This window comes from Zootermopsis nevadensis, unplaced genomic scaffold (genome assembly GCF_977971745.1).
Source record: "Zootermopsis nevadensis isolate Lab colony 2312 unplaced genomic scaffold, Znev_1.0 Znev_ptg000031l, whole genome shotgun sequence".
NCBI classification, from domain to species: Eukaryota; Metazoa; Arthropoda; class Insecta; order Blattodea; family Termopsidae; genus Zootermopsis; species Zootermopsis nevadensis.
The window spans coordinates 5,145,541-5,167,253 of NW_028259163.1; the positions used below are offsets into that span (position 1 = coordinate 5,145,541).

Consider the following 21,713-nt stretch of genomic DNA (forward strand, 5'->3'; position numbering starts at 1 on the left):
GAAACGTATAAGATATACAACAATTTTGTCCAAGGTTATTACTGCAATAATTTGATACGATGTCAATATTGTTATCCACCTAAGTTTTCCAAAAATTACATCCATTTCCAATGTTAAAACAATTTTTATAACAATGATATATATTCCAATTGTTGCAACGAGTCCGAGTCATTCGGGTTGCCTAGTTATCATAGAAGTAAGGCGACACCCAGACAGAAAGCCACGGACCTATGATATTTCTTTTGCTAACGCTTTTGAACCCGGGTCCTCCCTCTGAATATAACGTCATGCTAACAGAGATCACTACCATCATGGCGGAGGTTGAAATCAGAAGCAACAGACTCTCCCAACCTACCCAGTAACACTCGCGTCAAAATTCATCTTCAATAACCCTGATGATAAAGGCAGTAAATCCCTCCGAAACGTCACTCATGTGTAGCAGAACAGAGGGTACCACATCTTAAGACAACCAATATGGCGTCTGTCACCAGTCATCGGGTCTTCTACACCAGTGGTATTCAACCTTTTTTGTTCGCGTACCCCCAGATATAATTTCTCTTCCAAATTTGTACCCCCAAAATTGTTGGTGTATAATTCAAGTTATACATAGTATATAATCTACATCTAAAATAAATTAAACAAATTACATTACTGATTATTCAGTGTTTATCATAAAATAATATAATTTTTTTTTAAATTTCACGTACCCCTTAAGATGTCTTCGCGTACTCCCAGGGGTACGCTTATCCCAGGTTGAATACCACTGTTCTAGATCAGTGGGATTCAACTATTTTTGTTCGCGTACCCCCAGATATAATTTCTCTTTAACTTTGTACCCCCCAAAGTTGTTGGTGTATAATTCAAGTTATACATAGTATATAATCTACATCTAAAATAAATTAAATAAATTACATCCAAAATAATGTATTAAATCCGGCCCTGATTATTCAGTGCTTACCATAAAATAATATTTTTTTTAAATTTCACGTATACCTTAAGATGCATTCGCGTATCCCCGGGGGTACGCGTACCCCAGGTTCAATACGACTGTTCTAGATGTCTAGATGACGTCTGCACCAAAAGATACTTCCCACATAGATTCATCATTTAAAAATCATATCCCTGTCATGCTTGGTTGTACGTTTGAAGGGTCCAATAAGCTTCTGAACCCCTTTTGGGGAAATGATTTCGTCTAACGGAACTACACCCAATTTCCAAGTTACCATAGAATGAATTTACCTTACGAAGGGTGATTCCTTTATTTTTTGTTTTTCCTTGGGGGTGAGGCATTATGCCTGTCCAATACCGGATGTAGAAATATGGTTTCAGATAGGAGACAAACACTTCTCTCTTTTTCTCTCTGGAGTAAAAGTTAAAACGTTAGCTGTCCATGACATTTTAAGCCCGGAAGTTACTAAAATTATAAGCGAGCCAGACTGTTGAGGGTTGATCTCAATTGTGCGTTGGTGTAGGGGACTAACTGGTACGTTAGTATACAAAGGTCAATCAAATTCATTCACTTGTCACTTCTACCAACCGAGTGTTCAGTGACGGACATATTACATTGCATCTCGTTATCTACCAAACTTTGATCAAGATTTTAATGCCCAATGATTGAATGTTTACGACGATATTAATTAACTAATTTCATGTAGTAGATTCTCTCTTGAGAAGCTAACAGTTGCTAACATAGTAAATAGTTTTATGTATTTTACAGAATCCCAGAAACTTATTACAGTTTTAATGAAAGTCTGCATAATTAACCCAGCCCAAACTATCTTATTTTATGACCAGTTTTAAAATTTGCTTACCATCTATGCTTATTTCTTCCAAGTTGTCTCTTTCCTTCACGTTTTCTGACAAAAATAATTTTATACATTAGTAATTGTATAATTTCTACATAGGTTTGGACCTGTAAAGTATGGAATAAGATATTTCATAGGTACATGCTGCCTTCATCTACAGAGTAATAAGTTAGGACATTAAACGACCTTATAATACAGAAGACCGCCATCTTCGTACTCACAGCCGTGAGAACCTCGAATTTCACTTAGAAATGCATAGATCTACTTAATTTTCATCACGAGTATTAAAGTCTAAAATGTTGGTTTACGAATTTCAATGGAAACAAAAGTAAACAATGACATTCCCCAGAGATTTAAATTCCTTATCAGTTAACACTTCAGTACTTTTAAATTTTTGTAAATCAAAATTTATTTTCTAAAATTCTTTCATTATTCTTCTAAAAAAATAATTTAAAAACCTAAACAAATACACAACATTTTAAAATTCTTTCCATTTAAGTTCAAAAAATTATTTCAAACCAAAATGTTACACACATTTCTCACCCATATGCGCTACACGTCCAGGCAATCTCATTGCCCTTAATTTTTCAGTACTAATAATATTGATGGAATACGAATTATAAAACTCTTAACTGTAGTATCTTATCTTAAATTTGAAATAAGGAATGGTGATGTCCACTTACAATTTCACTTCATATTTTAATATTTTCCGTCAAATCACAATTTTAATAAGATAATGAAATATAAAATATTTAAAATATCATTTCACGTTCCGCATCGAATGATCGATTTACAAATTGGAACGTCTGTTGTAAATCGATCATTCGATGCGGAACGTGAAATGATATTTTAAATATTTTATATTTTATTATCTTATTAAAATTGTGATTTGACGGAAAATATTAAAATATTAACCTAATTCACATATGACGCAAATATACTACCTTAATTTCACTTCTAAAAAAAATAAATTAAACGACGTAACAAAGCTGTGATCTCTGTCCATGACAACAAAATTATGAATCGATCTCCGGTTTTGCAATAGAACTTGTGCAATTGATAAAAATGTTTTTTTATCTGCGTACTGCCTTCTTTAATATTATCTTCCGGCGGAAATACGTCATTACCTAATAACACTGGGCAGGACACGCAACACCTGAAGCAGACGCATGGCTTGTGCTGCCACCACTCAACCAGAACTTGAACTATACCGTCACTTCCTGGGCGCACGTGACGTCAGAGAAGCCACGCTCGTAGTTGCCATGGTGATGGTTGCACAATGTTAATCAAGCCAGCGGTATTATAAGTTTCCTATACAAAACTGCAACTCATGCCTCAATGAAGCTATTAAATTTTAATATCAGGAAACATATAGACTTTGCCAAAATTATGAAGTTTCAACTGTACATAATGTAATGTTTTAACAGACACGTCTGACAAAAATAAACAGAACGTAATAAATTTCATTTCTCTTATCACATCCAAGATAACATTAATATTAAAAGCAAGCCTTTGCTTAGAATGTTTAATGCAAAAACAGTGTTGCAACTAGGAATATCCAAAAACTTCATTTCAGTCTGTCATTTGTTTTTAAGCGTATTTCTATGCTCCAAGACGCGTGTACATTTTGGATAACTAATGTTTAATTTTATAACTTTGCATTTGTCATTCTTTAATATGCATTGTATTTATAAATAACACTAAATTTATTTATATTTATTTTGTACAGTCTATACACAAACGTTTGATGTTTATTGGTGTTGTAAAAATTATATAATATTAAAACATTTTGTTGTGTAAAATATTATATTAACGCTCTTAATCATTTTAATAAAAGCGCTAAAAAAATATAATGTAAAATCGTATTTACGATTAAGAGCGCTAATATAATATTTTACACAACAAAATGTTTTAATATTATATAATTTTTTACAACACCAATAAACTTCAAACGTTTTGTGTATAGACTGTACAAAATAAATATATTTAATCAAACACAAACATGACGCATATAAGATACAAATTGAACACTAAATTTGTTTTACTGTTATTTATTTTCGTTATTTTGATTTTTAACATTTTTATGTCTACTTTTCCTTAGTTGCCTTGTTCCTTTACACCATTTATGTTTTATATTGGGTGTAAACCTTCTTCCCTAATATCGACAAATAAATATCTGAATTATTACACCAGCTTTCGGCTTCAAGAGACAAAAACCACGTAAGTATACAGTGGAACACGTATTATTCTAAATAGATTATATACTTCTAATATAAAACGTCATTACATCAATATATACGTGAGTTCACTGATAAAGTTGAACGCAAATGCCAGTTCCCAGTTCCCGGCTGGAAACACGTGACTCAAGCCAAGCACCAATACGAGTCAGAATCAATCAGTTTCAGCCGAGAAACTGAAGTAACATTTCCGTTCCAAAAAAAAAGGTTAATCAACTGCGTTGCATGGCCGGGATTAGATAAAAAAGTTTATGTAATAAATATATTGTTAGGCAAAGTAAATTATTCCTTCTTATGATTCTTCTAAACCACGATTAGGAAAAACCTCAGTTTATCAAATTCACCTGAGTAATTTAAACGTCTTCTTCTATAAATGATTACGAAAGATGTTCCATCATTCGAACGGATCAACAAACGATAAAAAATATAAAAATAAATTATTAATTTATTAGTAATTAACCCCTTTAAGCTTAGCAGAAACCATATGTACCACCTGCGTTTTGTCCAAACAGAGATTATTTCCTTAAACAGCGTTAATCAGCTGAGCTTTGTAATGGTGAAGTGTTGTGTTTTCTTTGCGGTACGGACAGAGATAAGCTCGTATATTAAAGGGTTAACAGTTATAGAGTAAAAAAATAATGGATGAAGTATTCCATGACAGTTTCCTCCCCAATTCGCAACCAATGAACGAGTTATTAAAGGAACCAATTTAAATTAAACGGACAGAGCCGGAGGGAATAAGACACTTGACGGAAATAGGTCTACGCCCTTCCCAACAATCGTGACCACTGGCAACTTCCGCGCCAACACTGCTCTGTCAGCTATTTCAATTCCCTCACCTGCGCCCACTTGAACGCTTGAGTGTCAACTGAAGCATTCTACTCCAGTGGGGCACGTGCCCCGTGTTTACTAACCCGTAACGTCATCACAGGAAGTTAGACAAATATTGTTCCACATTTTTTAAAATCGCTACAAAATGTTTCACATTTCTTAATATCTCAAATTGTCACAGGGACGAGTATGAAAATGAATGTATTTCATCCTGTAGACTTTTAGAAATTTCTCGATGTTTCGGAGATATTTACTGCCTCCATCATCAGGGCTACAAATAATCATCCTGATGAAGAATAATAACCTCTAAAACGTCGGTCATTATCTACCATACTACATGGTGCAATATCCAAAAACAATTATCTTTACATTCGTTAATCAATGCAGGGAGTTTTTATAATATTTAATAATGAATGTTTATCAAAGAATTCTTTTAAAATATTAGATCCAAATTTCGTCGGCATCTTAATATTTTTTAAAATTCTGTATCACTTTAACGTCATAATGATTTGTTCTGTACATCTGCTGATAGACAGAACGTACCACGTCTCAAAACCAAAAGGTATTTATTTTTTATAAAATTCTGTATGCGTCATGTTTGTTAATGACTCACTTACGGGTAAGCAACTTAACCTCCTCCACAGTGCAAAGTTTCCCATGCCACGTCTCCAAGATCAGTTATAATAATATCCTCTCATCTACTCTCCACATATATTTTATGGTCTGGAGATATTCGAACAAAAATCTTCTATACATTTCTCATTTCCCCTTCTTAAACACTTCATCTTTAATAAATGTAATTAAATACTGAATCTGGATTTTTAGTAACAAAATATCCCAATTATTTTCAGAGTCCAGAAGACACTATAAACTCTGACGTAATTATTTTTAATTCTGTTTGTTGTTTATTTAAGTCTTATTTGTATTTTTGGGTCACAGGATGATTCAATTATCTCTTGTTGTTTAGACATGTATTGATTAACGTTTTGTTTATTTTATTATCGATATTTAGATTTTAATCACATTAACAATTCTTTTGGAGTAAGCAAACGATGGTTCCAAGAATAGAATATTTACACATGAAAAACATTGATTAAATACATAAACCTTCAATTAAAGTGTACACTAACGTCACATGTAACTTTTTCCTCAGATACACCCACCTTAAGAGACATTTTACGTGTTTGGTTCATAAACTAATGTCAAACCGTTAAATTAATAAGTTACGTCGAAATTTTTAAGGTAAGTTTATGCCAGCCTTCGGAGCATTGATTGAGAAACATCCCTTGTCAGCTATCAGCTATTAGAAAAATATTAAATACAATCGCAAGTTAATTTAGGACCAAATTCTAATACCGCGTTTTCTCGATTTTAAGACACACTTTCGACTTAGTAACGGGTTTCAGGAAAAGAAAAAAGATTCTTAAGACACCATCCATGTAAGACTTCAATTATACGAATTTTAAAATGTTAAGAAATTGCGTTTTAAAATCCGGGAAACACGATAATTTAATGCTGCAATTTCGTTAAAGTAATTCTCAGTAAAAGAAGAACAAGATATTATAAATTTCCGACCGTCCTGTGAAAGTTGTAGAGTAGAGTGCGACAATGTACATTTCCGTAGCAATGCCAATGGCCCGTACAAAACACGTGGTGATACGGACTTTGTGGTGATAGCGTCCGGGAAACTCGCATCACCAGTCCTACATCAAGCCACGACGTCATACTTGGTTGGCCCGGTTTGCTTGTATTCACAGCGGGCTTATGGATTCTTATGGATGGCTGAAGTATTCGCATTTAATATCACTTTTATATCACAAGGAAATATTTCCTTAGTTAACTGTATATATATTATATTAAATATATATTAAATCTTGTCCGTCTAATATCAATAAATTCTTATTAAATATTAAAATATTACAATAATTAACATTTTAAAATATTTAAAATATTAAATGATGTTCTTTATCGAAATATTCGATTTACATTAGACCATATTTCGATAAAGAACATCATTTAATATTTTAAATATTTTAAAATGTTAATTATTGTAATATTTTAATATTAATAAGAATTTATTGTGATTAGACGGACAAGATTTAATATATATTTATTATATCACAATATGACGCAACTTTACCATCTTATTTAACTTTGTTGCAAACGTTTCCATATATTTTCTATCGACATTTAGCACGTGAAGGCCTATATGTTTTACAGATATTTTTCGATAAATTAACTGTTGAAACACTATTTCATTATAAGTTCCATCACTACCAGTGCGATTACATAATTTAATTTCACTTTATATTTATTAATAATATACACAAATATTAAAAACCGATTAATTCAAATAAGTAGACGGTTTTTAAATTTATCCGTATATTTGTTCAACCCTTTAAAGCTCGACGAAATTTTGAATTGTGTATTAGAAAATTCTGAGGCTATTAATTTGGAAGTTTGGTACATAATTTAGAGGTTTCACTGAGGGGAGGGGGTAAATTTTAACGGCTTTAAGGGGTGGTAAATTTTGATTAATTTAAATCGGGAGGGCTGCATCAGAATCATGCAGTGGCAACTTGGAACGTGGGAACCATCTCAGCATTTGCTTGAAGACAGAGGAAAACCAAGGAAAACCTGTGTAAAGATGGCCGGTCGCAGCGCTTTAAAGCTCAAACTCTTCTAAAAATATTTAAGAATTCGGTCCGTACCGCAAAGTAAACACACCACTTCACATTAGAAAAATTAACTGGTTAAGGCTGTTTAGAGAAATATATTCTAAAAATCATAATAAACTCATAAATGAAAGAAATGTTGAGTTGTTTGTCGTTAAAGCAGGTGGTACATTTAGTTACCACTACTTACATGTCCCATTAATTTCTTACTTATCACCAAGTTTGATAAAGTTACGTCAGATGGCGGCATCACGAGAAAAAGGTAAAGAATCTATAAAATAAACAGATAATAGACGCGTCTGGTTTATGGGATTTTACGTCGTGAAGGCTTTTTTAAAAACTGACTGACGTTTCAGACGCGCTTACTACTTTCATATTCAGGTCGATAAATGCTTACAAATGAGTAAACATTTATTTTGGCGTCGCAGCGACGGTCGTCGTGACGCTCAGCGATGGTTTGCTAGTGTCGCGTCGTGTGGTGCAAGTCAGGATTTGTTAGGTTGGATTCGGCTGCTTTACTCTCTTTGGTTAGGTTACGTTAGGTTAGGATAATCTTTTTAACTAGACTGGGTTGAGATCGATTAGGTACGGCTATATTTGATAAGGTGAGGTTTAGTTAGATTAGGTTAGGTTAGATTAGGTTAGGATACGTTAGGTCAAGTTAGGTGTGGTTAGATTGGGTTAAGTTAGGTTAGGTTAGTTTAAGTTATATTAGATTAGATTACGTTAGGTTAGATTAGGTTAGGTTAAGTTAGGTCAGGTTAGGTGTGGTTAGATTGGGTTAGGTTAGGTTAGTTAAGGTTATATTAGGTTAGGTTTGGTTAGGTTAGGTTAGGTTAGGATAATCTTTTTAACTAGACTGGGTTGAGATCGATTAGGTACGGCTATATTTGATGAGGTGAGGTTTAGTTAGATTAGGTTAGGTTAGATTAGGTTAGGATACGTTAGGTCAAGTTAGGTGTGGTTAGATTGGGTTAAGTTAGGTTAGGTTAGTTTAAGTTATATTAGATTAGATTACGTTAGGTTAGATTAGGTTAGGTTAAGTTAGGTCAGGTTAGGTGTGGTTAGATTGGGTTAGGTTAGGTTAGTTAAGGTTATATTAGGTTAGGTTTGGTTAGGTTAGGTTAGGTTAGGATAATCTTTTTAACTAGACTGGGTTGAGATCGATTAGGTACGGCTATATTTGATGAGGTGAGGTTTAGTTAGATTAGGTTAGGTTAGATTAGGTTAGGATACGTTAGGTCAAGTTAGGTGTGGTTAGATTGGGTTAAGTTAGGTTAGGTTAGTTTAAGTTATATTAGATTAGATTACGTTAGGTTAGATTAGGTTAGGTTAAGTTAGGTCAGGTTAGGTGTGGTTAGATTGGGTTAGGTTAGGTTAGTTAAGGTTATATTAGGTTAGGTTTGGTTAGGTTAGGTTAGGTTAGGATCATTCAGTGCAATCCGCTTACAGATACTTTGCGCGTGAGCTCGTCAAGGTCACAGTAAAATTCTTCGAGACGCCTTGCTGAACATTTTTCCATCTGTGTGCTATATTTTATTCAAATGCTTACCTTCTTGAGGTGAACTACTTTTTCAATTACTAGCAGTAGAATATCCTTAAATTTCTTAAAACAGTCTTCACCCACAAGCGAAGATATTTGCTAATACCTGTAAACTAAAGTTTAAATAAATCTTTTTTATATCCTTGTATTTCGCAGCTCCTTTGAACCGTTCCCTGTTACACACGTAAAAACTCTATTCGCATTAAAAGCAGCTGGAGTGAATGTAACATCCCGGAGCAATTCTACGTAATTTTCACAATTAAACTGCGTCATAAATACACCAAAGAGGACTGTAATGTGCCTTCTGCTTCATTAACTACGGTAAATACGTTACTGCAACCTTTAAAATTACTATACGCCACCAGATATAGGCCATCCACCCTTCTTTCATCCAAACTGCATGGGTTGGTTACCCCGATGTTTGGCAACAGATGGTTCAACTCCCACGTGAGGGTTGTCTAGCTGTCAGTTGAGGGTGGAGGGGACCCTGAAACCTCCCCCTGCACACAATTCTCTCGCTTTACATTTTTCTCCATCTCTCTTCATAATCTCTTTTCTGAAGCAGGGCTGTCAAATAGAAAAATGTCGAGATCAAATTTGAAGCATTCGTAAACAGAAAACAGAAGTCAAACGCGGGGGTTACATTCCCCGACAACGGTACATTTGGCGAATCCGCGTTGTATAAACTTAATACTGTATGGAATTAATGATGATATGGGAACACGGCCACGGAAGTCAAAGTTAATAAATATCACACATATAAATATCATACGAAATATGTGCATTAAGCTAAAATATATACGGGATGTTAGATTTTAAAACAAAATACCAACGGAATGTCAGGCCAACAGCTGATTTGCTGATTCCACCGCGTTAAATTAATTAAAATGTATTTTATCATCAAGTTACAACTATTCTTTGCTTCATTACACTTTCGCATTTACGTTTCGATTCCAAAATGTCGTCTAAGGACAATATCATTTAGAGAAAAATACAGCAAAATAGTAAGACACAAGTTTCCACGGTTACAGCGTAAGCAGGACTTGGACAACGCGGGTTTCTTTGACTAAGAGACGCGGTTTTAAGAAATCGCTAAATGACAGCTGAGCCTAACATTTACACTCTTACAATCCAAGTTTTATTTGCTACGAACTTCAAACATATTTTACATCAATTACATTAATAGCTATTTAATTATACTTTTCTTTACGACGTAAGAATGTTCATTTACCGCGATAAGTATTGAAGATGTTCTGAGTTTATGGAGTCGTGGGGACTGTTCGGTAGATGGCTACGTGCCAGAGAAACGCACTGTCTTCATCTTCAAGGTTTCAGGGCACATAGTGCCAAAACCCAGAACATCATCATTATTATCATCGCCGATAGAACGATGTTGGATAATATGTCGACCCAAAAACCAGTTGATCACAGGACAGACGCTAATCATTGCTGTTAAGACCTGCACCCAATGAATCAGCCATTCAGTCATCCGAAATAATTCACGCTATCGAAGAGGAAATGATATTGTTAAGTAAAACATATTTAACAGAATTTGTTTTCAATGTTTCCGCTAAAACTTTTGTAACAATGATATTAGTTGAGCAAAAGCCATGTAGGATATATTTTTTAAAAAAGTAAAATGTAAACCTGTCCCGCTATACGCCATGTAGGCGCTTGGGGGGAGAGGCGGTGTAGCTCCTACTCATTCTTGACCTCGGTTCTAGATGGGGTGAGTGGTCAGCGTCACGCTCCGGTCGTGTTTTACGCCCAGGAAAGGATCCAGGTACCCATTGGATAGGATATATTTATATTACACATAAATCATTTATTGAGTTCACTGAGGTCCACAGCTCTAATTAACTCCCTTCTCCATTTACAATTATATATTACTCATTTAATTCTCACATTTACGTATACCATGTAAATATTTTTCTACAGTACTTAATTCTGCAAAATTTATTATGTTCTCTTTTAAGTTACGTATTTATAAACAATAAGCCATTTTATACTTAAAAACTTTTCTCTAAATTTCCTTCTTTCAGAACATTTTAATAATATAAATAAAACATATTCTTATTCTCTACATCGTGGGTATCTTATTTTCTTATATTCTTTCTTAATCTCTTACATTTCGACAACCTGTCTTACGTCATGCTAACCTTTTACTCTTAAAACATTTAATACAGCAATGTGTGTTCTGTCCTAAAGAACTCCATCTTCATATCACAACAAAATACATTCTCTTTGCAAACAGGATATATTATAATAACGCATTCGCTTAAAGTAGCTACATCATTTTCTGAAAATCTTTTACAAAAAACCGAAGGGCAATAGTTCCTAAGAAAGCTTTCGACCCTTCCAGATAAAATACATTAACACACATTTAATGTTAAATTTATAACCTAACCCCAACTACAACAATATTTTTACGTATGTTTCGGTAACATTAATATAACAACATAAAACCAGATGCTATTTTTTAGTTTATTTGTTAGAAAAGTTACAAAACAGTTTTACAGCATTTACTAAAAATACCCACAGCCTTCTAGAAGACAAACAATCACCCGAAATATTTTTACCAGTCTGTGTATTGTCCTATTAGCAACTTCCTTGTAAGGATACGCGTTTGATAAATACTTCATGAACAGAAGCAGAGTATTTTTTAATATACCATGTTAGCACCTGAACATCTGCGCAACTGTAGTTAGCAGAGGCCTAGCAACTGAAATGACCTTGACTCTGGTGCCACGTGGTAAGTTGGGAGAGTATATTACACGTGGGTGTACCAGCTTCTGTTGAACGTTGCTGGGTTTCGTTACAAATTGTACATTGTACCTCGCCATTTTACTGACACATCAAAATCTTCGCTTCTAATTGTTTATATTTCATTAATGTATATTGTTTAGTTCTTATGAAATGTTATTATTATTATTATTATTATTATTATTTATTTAGTGTTCTGTCTGACGACAGGTCCATATGAACAGGATCCTTCCATCCTTTTCTCTTCTCGGACTGGGACCTGTTCATATACGTTCTTGGCAGATGATCCAGAAGTGGTTTGCCATTGCCTTCTTCTGTGTGTGAATGGAGTAATTGTTGGGATGCCACGGAGGAAAACTCCGTGTTGCCTAGACCACGGCCTTGCCCAACACAAGTTATAAATTCGGGCACCGCCGGGAATCGAACCCGAGACAAGGCCAGCGTTCTAACCGCTAGACCACCGTGGCTGTGTTATTAAATGTATGTTGAAACAATTCAGATAAATTTTTGATGACTGTACTTGTGAACCATCGCTAATACCTCCGGACAGTGAAGTGGACAGCCCTGGCTTTAAGCCCTTATTACGTAGAACGAACTTCCTGTAGCATGAAACGTACTCCAACCGACAGACGTCGCCATGGGAACTAGCTCACTTGTTGCAGGCGGCAGAAAACCGTTGAACTAATGTTTTCTTTCGTGCTCACAACCGTTGGCGAAGTATTAATCACATTACAGATTCTGGATCGCGCATGTGGACACAGGAAGTTACCCGAACGGCAAACAGAAATATCCTTTAACAAGGTCAGCTACTTTCTTAAGGACGCAATGAAAACAAAGACTCTGTAATTCTACAACAAGAAACGTAATTTTGTCCGAACGAGAAGTACCAACCACACAAAGAAAAACGTAGCCTAAAACAGCGATTTCCAAATTTTAATGTTCGTGACTCAACATTTTATAATTATTCAGCCTGACGTCCCATAATTTGTCAATTACGCGCAAATTACAAACAATTTTTTTTTGTAAATATACAACTATTATATTTTATTGATATTTATGAATAGAGGTGTATATAAAACTACAAAGATAGACTTAAAAATCCATCGGTAATATTTATTTGACTGAATTAACAATAATATAAAGACGTATGTTTTGTAAGATTTGAGGTTTTTGCAGCAGTGAGTATGAAGATTTCTGTCTTCTGGGTTGTTGCGTTGTGTATTCGTCGCTCTGATGATGGAGGCAGTATGACCTCTGAAACGTTGGTTAACATCGACCAGACTACACAGCGCAACAACCCAGAAGACAAAAATCTTCATGTATGTCTTGGCTTTCGCAACGCGATCCATAAAACTTCCTCGGGACCCACTTTTGGGTCACGACCCAAGGTGTGTGAACCCGGTGGCTTAGTACGTCGTGGATGAGTAGTTCTTGATTCGTACACGGATGGTTAGAGGTTTAAGTCTCGGTCTGCAAACCAACTATTTTTACCGAGGTTTTGCTGTAATTTCCGTCACTCCTTCAAGAAAATGCCAGATGAAACGTGATTATGTAACTACTGTGAATAATGCATGAGTGACATAGACAGCATCGTCAAATTTGGGTACCAATCTGCTGTGGACTGAGATAAACCACGGAAAGTTTTGATCTATTTACCGGATGCAGGACCTTTAAAGCACGAAGCACATTTAAATAATTTAAATAAAAAGTTCTTTGGATATTTTCCATCGTCTAGTAAAATAATAAAATAGAAACGACGTTTCGGAGATGGGGCTCTATCACCGTCTTCAGGTACCTACTCCGTTGGGCCCAATAAATAGAGTTAATCCCTATCTCCGAAACGTCGTTTTTCTATTTTATTATTTTACTACACGATAGAAAATATCCAAAGAACTTTTTTTTTAAATAACTCACCATCGTCACGAACTTTTATATTTGATACACATTTAAATAATCAAGATCGAGAAATAATTCGTTGATGTTGGTGGAGTGTGGAGGGTTGCGTGTACCGCACGGCGCATGGCTAAGAGACAGCTGACAGCGACACGCGCAGTCGCGTGCCGGCTCGTGCGATGATACCCGAACACTGATCGGGCAAGTTCGGCTTCAGATTGCCACCTGCTGACTCTCATTACGGGGTCCAGATACCAAATAAAAAAAAACCCAACCATATAAATAAATACCACCGAGGTCATTGCATCCACACGCAACATTACTACATTTTTTTTTACATTGTAGCTTTACTATATTCCACAGGCATTAATTCGCGAATTCTTAAACGTTCCCAGAAGACCATAGTCGGAACGTCGTACTTTTTAAGCTTTGAGTTTTGTTCCAAGATCGGTTCCGACTTTTAAAAGAAATCATTTTCAACGTTGTTATTGAAGTACATTTTGCCATAACACTAATGCCATCTACTGTGAACAAATCTTAATGTAAAATGTCGTTAAAAACAAAAGAAAGACCAAAAAAATGAAGACGTAAAAGCTAAGAAAGAATTATATTTTCAAAGTATAATTTTATTAACGTTTAAATCAATAAATAAATATATCGAAATTACTGCTAACAATAGTTAGAAATTCATACGGTGGCTAGGATCAAGTCTGAAATATATTATTATTATTATTTAGTGTTCTGTCTGACGACAGGTCCATATGAACAGGATCCTTCCATCCTTTTGTCGGACTGGGACCTGTTCATATACGTTCTTGGCAGATGATCCAGAAGTGGTTTGCCATTGCCTTCTTCTGTGTGTGAATGGAGTAATTGTTGGAATGCCACGGAGGAAAACTCCGTGTTGCCTAGACCACGGCCTTGCCCAACACAAGTTATAAATTCGGGCACCGCCGGGAATCGAACCCGAGACCCCAGGATTACAAGGCCAGCGTTCTAACCGCTAGACCACCGCGGCGGATCTGAAATATATATATATATATATATATTTATTTATTTTAACGGGGTCTTAATGCGAACGCACAGAACTAGAAATACTCGCAAATATCCATATAGACCGAGGTCATTTATCTTTGAAGCAAAAAAAAAGATACGCTTATCAGAAATCAGTATAAGCACTACATTTCCCATACTTATTTTAAAACACTTCACCAACTTTGACGACTGGTTATGTAAAGGACACGGAATCATCTGTGATTTTATCACCGGAAAAAAAATAGAGACCCCGAGAAAAACTACGACGCTACGAAAGTTATTCTGTGAGTCGAGATTAAAATCCGGGACCTTCCAACTAAAATTTCTCATCTATTCATCCCACAGTTTGACCACGCTCATATATCACCCCCCCCCCCCAATTACATGTGCTACACCCCTGACCAAACACTACATCGTCATACCCTTTGTCTTGAGATAGAGGGTTCACCTCTGACCCGGCATTTAGCTTGCCCTTAGTAAAGTTAATTCTTCACGGTTTGTGTAAGGTTTCCTGTACTGATATCGGTTGTTATCTCCGTTTCAAACACTTCCTGTAGACAACCATAGCTTGTGATATCCAAAAACAGTTTATTAAACTTCATCACAACTAACCTCAACATCCGAGGGACGTCTCTGCAAACCTCACAGTTGATTCAGCGTCGTAAACTAACCAACAAAACATATAAAATCTCTTTGCAAAGGAATCAATATAGAAATTACGCTCTAGTCCAGTGGTATTCAACTTTTTTGTTCGCGTACCCCCAGATATAATTTTTCTTCAACTTTGTACCCCCAAAGTTGTTGGTGTATAATTCAAGTTATACGTAGTATATAATCTACATCTAAAATAAATTAAATAAATTATATTACTGATTATTCAGTGTTTATCATAAAATAATATATATTTTTTAAAATTTCACGTACCCCCAGATATAATTTCTCTTCAAATTTGTACCCCCAAATTTGTTGGTGTATAATTCAAGTTATACATAGTATATAATCTACATCTAAAATAAATTAAATAAATTACATTACTGATTATTCAGTGTTTATCATAAAATAATATATATATATATATTTTTTTAAATTTCACGTACCCCCTAAGATGTCTTCGCGTACCCCCGGGGATACGCCTACCCCAGGTTGAATACCACTACTCTAGTCTGATGTTCGCCAGGATTGGTTTTATCGTGGTCTTCGTCAGTTACTTTGGCCACGACAGGCTTCTGCCATGTTCCCGCATTCAATATCAGCGTCCGTAGTAAAAACACGTTAAAAAAGGTGACTTATACCGATATTGCACGAGGCATTTGACATAATCCGCTGGACCACGGTGTGTATCGAAGCGAGATGGTTCGTGCGCACTACCGATATCTAGCGATGCTCAACAGAATCACAAACCGTGAAATGAAGCGCGCGGACGGCAAAAACAGTAACCACCCACACTAATCTTTTTTCTCTGCGGCAAAGCAGACTTGCTTGGCACGCTTAAATCGCGGTTGTCTGCCAGTAGCTTAGTCGTTTTGATTTTTACGTCTTTTTAGTAGCTTCTTTTACACTCAAATAATCATCTGAACCTACCCAATATAATGACAGATTTGAAATTTTTATAAGACAGTTCCAGAATAATTTTTGTCTCGTGACGAAACCTTCATACACACACCGAAGGATATCCTGCCATCTGTTGTACGTGGAAGACACCAACAGGCAGGCCACAAACCCATTGGAGAGACTTCAAATTGCCGTCTGTCCATAAAGGTTTTCGTTCGATCCTAAAATCATCTAGTGGAAAGGTTATTCTGTCATAATAAATTTTATGAGTCGTTATAAGTAAGACAGCTCATAAATTTGATTTTGACGTCGAGTGATCAAAGCTTCTGTGTTGAGCATCGTGAAATGATACAAACAAATAATCGCTTTAATTTTATAAACGAAATAAAATTCATAATTTGTTTATACATTTAAATACCATTTCACACTTTAAGGCTGACGTATCATGAGATAAAACGATTTAAAACATTTACACTGATATAATCCAACACTACAAATGTTCAGAGCAGTAATTAGATTGTACTTCCGAACGACATATCTCGTCAGCAACACGGTAAGGGTTAATAGTAGACAGAACAGACCACAGATGTTGAAGCACATTTTGGCCTTGGCCATATGGATTTGTAGGTATATACGAACGTTTCGGAGAAACATACTGCCACCTTCTTCAGGGCTGATCGGTGTCACAGGCAACATCGACATATTCACTCACAGATTTTGATAACAGCCAGTCTATTATGTGATGGTATGCCCTGTACTCAGTATATAGATAGTAGAATGCAGAGAGATATACGCTGTTTGTGTCTCCTGGCCAAAGAACCGACGATGCGTATAGAAAGCGCCTGGTTTCCATTCTCTCTCCACCGTGGGAAGCTGAGACCAGCCTAGCGGCACGACCTTTACCAGAGGCCTTGCTCTCCTCAGCACACCGTCTTCAGACTCCCCCCACACACGATCATTACCCGAGTAACATTTGATCTTTCCACGGACACTGACTGAATTGACAAAACATATTTTGCTTTCTAGAGATCCAGGACCGCCACGGTGGTCTAGCGGTTAGAACGCTGGTCTTGTAAGCCTGGGGTCCCGGGTTCAATTCCCGGTGGTGCTCAAATTTTTAACTTGTGTTGGGCAAGGCCGTGGTCTAGGCATCACGGAGTTTTCCTCCGGGGGCTTCCCCGGTTTCTCCGTGGCATCCCAATAACAACTCCACTCACACACAGAAGAAGGCAATGGCAAACCACTTCTGATCATCTCTGCCAAGAATGTATATATGTATGAGCAGGTCCCTGACAACTTGAAGAGGTTGGAAGGATCCTGTTCATAATATATGGACCTGTCGTCAGACAGAACACTACAAATAAAAGAGGTCCAGGGACCGAATAATGATACTCAGAGCTACTACTCTAAGTCAGGCTTTTACGGTCTTCCTCAGTCCCTCCAGGAATCTGCTGTGAAATGACTTTAAAATATTTCAGCCTTTATAATTAATTTTACATACAGTTTAGGCGTGTTACGACCCGTCAAAATTGACGAGAATTAGACCATTTTTTGTGTTAAACAATAACCTAACCTAACCTTTGTAAATCGCGTTTAAAACACAAAAATATTTTCACGGCGACTGAAGCCTAGTTTACATTTCTTGTTACCAGAGTCGCTACAGTCAGAATTTAATTTAATTCTTTTCCTGCTCTGAAATATCAACGCATTACGGACATTGTTCATTATATTAATCGTACAGAGATACACACATTAGGTGATACAAGGTGTAATCAAATAACCCAGGAATATAAAACCGACTTAAGTGCGAAAGGTCAGTTAAGTGACTTAAACCCAGAGATTCATTAATATCATCTACAAATACGTCACTGTTGGTCTGCTAGGTTGCAACGTCGTGTGGACAGAGAGGTATATCCCTCCGAAACGTCGGTATCTACCCTGAAGTCAACCGAAGTCCCGACATCGATACATTATCGTCTGCAGGGCGCTCTGACATTGTCTGTTACAGGTGCAATGATTTCCATCTATTTAAAGGCGACCACCGGTTACAATAACAAGGATAAAGTTGAAGGGCTGAGGTTTCGTCACAAGCCGCTGGTTAGGATAAAGTCGGACGTCTTAAGAGCGTTCTTCGGCAGAGTCAGAGACGATTTGCAAATCTGCGACTGGAACTTCAACCAGAACCTAAAACTTCTTGACGATGGTGAAGAGTCAATTGAATAAAAAAATTTTCTTGGATATTATCCATCGTCTAGTAAATATAAAACGTAAAACGACGTTTCGGAGATTAGCTCTATCTAGCGGGCCCAACTGTGTAGGAACCTGAAGACGGAGATAGAGTCCCATCTCCGAAACGTCGTTTAACGTTTTATATTTACTCGACGATGGATAATATCCAAGGAAATTTTTATTCGACGGAGATAGGGATTAGCTCTATCTAGTGGGTCCAACTGTGTAGGAACCTGAAGACTGAGATAGAGACCCATCTCCGAAACGTCGTTTTACGTTTTATATTTACTAGACGATGGATAATATCCAAGAAAATTTTTTTATTCAATTCAACCAGAACGTTTGGAGAAATGGATGTCATTCTACACGAACTCTTCAACTTAACTCTAAATGATGTTGCGAGTTAATTTTAAATCTGCGGATGCTTTAATCTTGGGAAAATTTCTTTAATTAATTGGACAGATAGTATTAAACTCAAAGGAAGACATCACTTAAAATACCTAAACATATCCAGATGAGAAGATAATATTAAAATTAATATCTATATGACTCAGAATTTGGACAAGTTTGTGGAGTAAGTCGACAACTCACAATCTAGTGATTACAAACCGTCAGGGCTTCTTTGTTATTGTTTAAGAACTAAACACCGCTTTACCAAATACATAGGTTGGTCTAGGCCTTATATAGATTTAAATAACTCGGTGATTATAAATGAAGATTTTAAATAGACGTCGAAGGAAAAAATTATCACAGCAGTTGAATGGAGTGACTGAGGAAATTTTGATAACTCTATGCTACGATACAAAGTATTAGGACTGAGGTTCAAACCCGCGATATTCTGATAATGTCTTTAGTTTTACGATTTCTCGTATAATTTGAGATCCAGCGTGAAATGACAGTGTATTTAATTAATATTAATGCATTGGGCAGGACGTAGGCGGTAATTGTTAATTTTAAGATAATATTACAAAATATTACGATAATCAAATAAAAAATATTAATAACGGATCATGTAGCATGCATGATGAGATTTTAAGTGTAACGTAACGTAAAAACAAAGATATCCCACTATACGCCATGTAGGCGCTTGGGGGGAGTGGAGGTATAGCTCCTCTCTTCCTTGACCTCGACACTAGATGGGGGTGAGTGGTCAGCATCACGCCCCGGCCGGCTTTACCCCCGGGAAAGGACCCCGGTACCCATTGTAGAGGAGGCTGGGTGGGCCCCAGAGCCGGTCTGGACGCAGAGGCTAGAGGAAAAATCCTCTGCCCCCGTCGGGGATCGAACCCCGGTCGTCCAGCCCGTAGCTAGTCACTATACTGACTGAGCTACTTAGATCCTTTGTAGGCGTGAAATATATCACATATTTGATCGAATCCATATGAATTATTGTGGACTATACAAAGACAAGGTATACCATTGGCAACACCATAAGTTGCCAGGGTAGACGGGGACCGTGTGTTGCCGGAATAAGCTTACAGTTGGTCAACGACATAGAATCAGAGAATTGTATGTACCACCAAAACACAAGGCGGTGGTTCGAGGAGGAAATATGTTCTGGACGGGTGTCCAGTTTAGTCTGTCTTGATGAACGAACGTGACCACGGGTTAAGACCAAATTGACCATTAGTCTTCCAAGTCGAATTTATCCAAGTTTTTGGTTACTGTGATAATATATTTTATATCTGCTGTGTTTGCAGCCACGTGGACGAGAGCAGAGAAGTTTTTTGGTTTACCCAAGAAGTTTCTTGCGACACCGAACATGTAGATGCACATAAATTTGTCTAATTAAAGGTCACACGTGTAGGTCAACTCACAATTTACAATAAATCAAATACATTGAGATGTATAATATCCATTTAGTAAACTATGCAGTGGCTGTTGTATCAGAAGTAGAATGTGATGTTGGTTGTATTCGTTTTATAAATGGCATGGTAATTAAGCAAAATAAAGTTTGTCCCACTATACGCCATGTAGGCGCTTGGGGGGAGTGGAGGTATAGCTCCTCTCTTCCTTGACCTCGGCACTAGATGGGGGTGAGTGGTCAGCATCACGCCCCGGCTGGCTTTACTCCCGGGAAAGGACCCCGGTAACCATTGTAGCAGAGGCTGGGTGGGCCCCAGAGCCGGTCTGGACGCAGAGGCTAGAGGAAAAAATCCTCTAGCCCTGTCGGGGATCGAACCCCATCCCAGCCCGTCACTATACTAACTGAGCCACCCCAGATAGTGATTACAGGGTAGATGAGAGGATAATATTAAAATGTTACCTGAGGAACTCGATGGATATGAACTGATTCTTCTGGTTCAGAACCGAGACCAGTGACAAAATCTTGTGAACACTGTAATGAAGTTTCGTGTTTCATACATGGTCAAGGATTTATTGGTTATCTGAGCGACTATAAGCTTCTCAAAAAGTAATCTAGTTACTTGTGCCAGAATATGGCTGAAAAGACTGTGAAGAACGAGAAACCTCTCTATGCCACCTCCAGGAAGATATTCGCGAAAGTAGAAATAGAATACCGTGATGAAGTCTGTACTGAAGGCGAAAGCCTGAGGTTACGGAATTGACTGTACCGCACACATTAATCGCAGACTGTGGGTGTATCCGTGTCGAAGCGAGTTCGTACGTGTTAGCAGGCGAAACCGCAATGCTACGCGTCTGACCCGCGACTGGGGTGGCATCTACCGCCGAATCGGTGAAACGGAATGACGTCGCACTTGGACAAAGACGTACTCCGGCACAGACGAAGACGTAATTGGACTGTTTAAACGAGATTCGTGGTGGATGAAGTGGAACTGGGTAGTTTTTTCCCCCGAGGTATTCGGTTTTTCCCTGCTGATCATCAACCCGAAATCGTTCCATAATCGACGCCACACGCGGTTTGCGATAGTAAGTGAGAGTATCTGGAAGAAATACTGAGATTCTATCATCCCCAAAAATTTTGTGATGTTTACGCACGTAATGCCCTTAAAAGTCTAGTCATTTTTTATATAAACTAAGTTATAATGTTATTAGCAGCAGATTCAATGTGGAATTTAATTATAAAATTAAGATTTAAAAGTCAACACAAAGGAATACAAAGGTAAGATTCAGTAACGCATGCAAACATAAACTGACAGTGATTTTTAGCACTACGCAGTCCAGCCGATAG

General features: G+C 36.8%; 1 long non-coding RNA gene across 3 annotated transcripts in view; it reads right to left on the minus strand.

The window, feature by feature from the left end:
- Positions 1–21,713, minus strand: part of LOC147872023 (uncharacterized) — an 84,856-nt gene that overhangs the window by 60,279 nt on the left and 2,864 nt on the right. The window lies entirely within an intron of this gene.